The sequence below is a fragment of the Chrysochloris asiatica genome, unplaced genomic scaffold, assembly GCF_000296735.1.
Source record: "Chrysochloris asiatica unplaced genomic scaffold, ChrAsi1.0 scaffold00181, whole genome shotgun sequence".
Taxonomy (NCBI): Eukaryota; Metazoa; Chordata; class Mammalia; order Afrosoricida; family Chrysochloridae; genus Chrysochloris; species Chrysochloris asiatica.
This window is the reverse complement of record NW_006408699.1, coordinates 6,456,588-6,458,743: the sequence shown is the minus strand read 5'-3', so window position 1 is coordinate 6,458,743 and position 2,156 is coordinate 6,456,588. Positions and strand designations below refer to the sequence as shown.

Genomic DNA, 2,156 nt, shown 5'->3' with positions numbered 1-2,156 from the left:
TCTTGGTTCTTCAATATCAGAATCTCCCATGTCTTATCAGTAAAGTGGAATGGACTCCATCTCCCAAATGCTTAGTCCAAAAACTTCCTGTTGGCGTTAGCTCATCATCTGCTGAGCTATGAGATCCAGGCGGCTTTCGAGGGTATTGGAAACCTTTATTTTATGATCCCTGTTATAGACTTCAACACCACCAGCTATGTCATCAGGTAGGTAGGCCTCCTGATCAATTTGAACATCAACATCTTTTTTGGTGGCAATTTTGTACATAGGGATTGCTTTTTGCAATGCATCCTTTACCAGAGGGAAATCCTGTTTCCTGCAATGAACAATTATTTGGGGCATCAGCAGCTGGTATAAACCCTGGAGGACCAGTCCATCCAGCAGCACTTGGTACCTGGTTGTATCTTTCACCACCTTGCTGAGTCTCTGTTTTGTTTCATTGAGTAGGTCTGAGATAAGGTCATCTCTTGCTCTGAGGACTTTCAGTCTTGCTTGATTCATCAAATTGGACATCTGAATTTTCTTCTGCTGCTCAGCCTGCTTTTCTTTCTTTTCATAATATTCCATAATCTTCAGTCTTTGGGTTTGCACAAGATGACCATTCTCAATGTTGAACTCTTCTTCTGCCTTTACATCTATTTATTCTGCCTTCTCATTGGCTTATTGTTCAATAAATGCCATCATGTGCTTAATCTGCTTTTGCACGTAAGCATCGTTGAGGGCCATGGCGAAAGCTGAAAATCTGTGAGCGACAGGCTCCAGTTTTGGTTTGAAGGGTACAGTGGAAGGAATGGAAGCTGAAATCAAGAGTAGGTTTCAGTTTCTTTTGCTTCCTTTCCTCTCATCTCTTGTTTTTATTGTAACTTTTTTGCCTCATCCAATGAGAGCCAGTAATCATGTACACATTGCCTAGCAACAACTATAATTCCTGCAGCCAGATTGAGCACAGCCACCACCTATGCCTAATTAATGGTAGATAGTAGCCAACACCAGCTTAAACTATCCTCACCTAGTCTACATGGACAGAGAACTGTGCAAAGACCCCCATTCTCTATGAAACCACCAGAAAACAGAGGTCAGCACATAAGTGCTCCCAAAGAAACAACCAGAGCAGCATATCCTTCCTCCCCACTTGATGTATTGAAACAAACTAAAGTTAAAAAACAAAAACAAAAACCTGGAAAAAAACACACCAACATATATGCAGCAGTTAAATACAAATCCAACAACTCCACAATGTCTCAGACACAAAAGATAACCTCAGTTCACAAAAAGAAACACAACAAGGTGATTCAAAGAACTGAACAAAATGGAAAGTCAGAAAACCTTCCTGAGGAACAAAAGGCATTGGAACTAACTGATAAGGAATTTGAAAGAACAATATTTCAGTACCTTCAATAGATTGAGAGAAAGATCAAGGAAAATACAACAATATCAAAGGATGCACAGGAAATACTCTAGAATTTTTTAGGAAAATAATGCAAGCACAAACTGACAAAATAAGTAAATTAGAAACCATATGAAAAACAATAAATAGAAATCCAGGATACTTATATTAAAATTAAAATTAAAGTAGATAATATTTTAATAGAGCAAAGGAGTAGAACAGAAGCATTGGAAGACAGAATTAGTAAAACTGAAGACTAAACTCTTAATACTAATCTGTTATGGGAATAATCAGAAAACAAACAAACAAAAAACTAATGAAAAATACACAAAAAAGCTAAGAATTATATGAGATATTATTAAGAGAACTAACTTACATGTAATTGGAACTCCAGAACAAGAAAATAAAGAAGAAAAAAAACACAGAGAAAATTTTTTGAAGAACAGTGGGAAGAAAATTTCATTAATATGAGAAAATGAGAAGCTATGCCTTCAAAAAACACAAAGAACTCAAAAATAAAACCACCAAGATACATCGTAATTAAACTTTCTAAAACTGAGGACTAAGAAAACTCCTGAAAGCAGCTTGGAAAATGTGAAAAACTACCTGCAAAGGAGAAAAAAAGAATACTAAACTCTTATTTCTCAGAAAAATGAATTAAACATGAAAGTAATGGAATGATATGTATAAAATTTTTAAAGAAATACTTGCCAATCAAGAATTATATATCCTCCCAAAGTGTCACTACAAGACTTAAAATTGGAAGCCA

General features: G+C 35.9%; 1 pseudogene; it reads right to left on the bottom strand.

Annotated features, from left to right (window-relative positions):
* Window positions 1-96: 96 nt before the first annotated feature.
* On the bottom strand, window positions 97-726 carry LOC102832183 (annotated as a pseudogene).
* Between the last annotated feature and the right edge of the window lie 1,430 nt (window positions 727-2,156).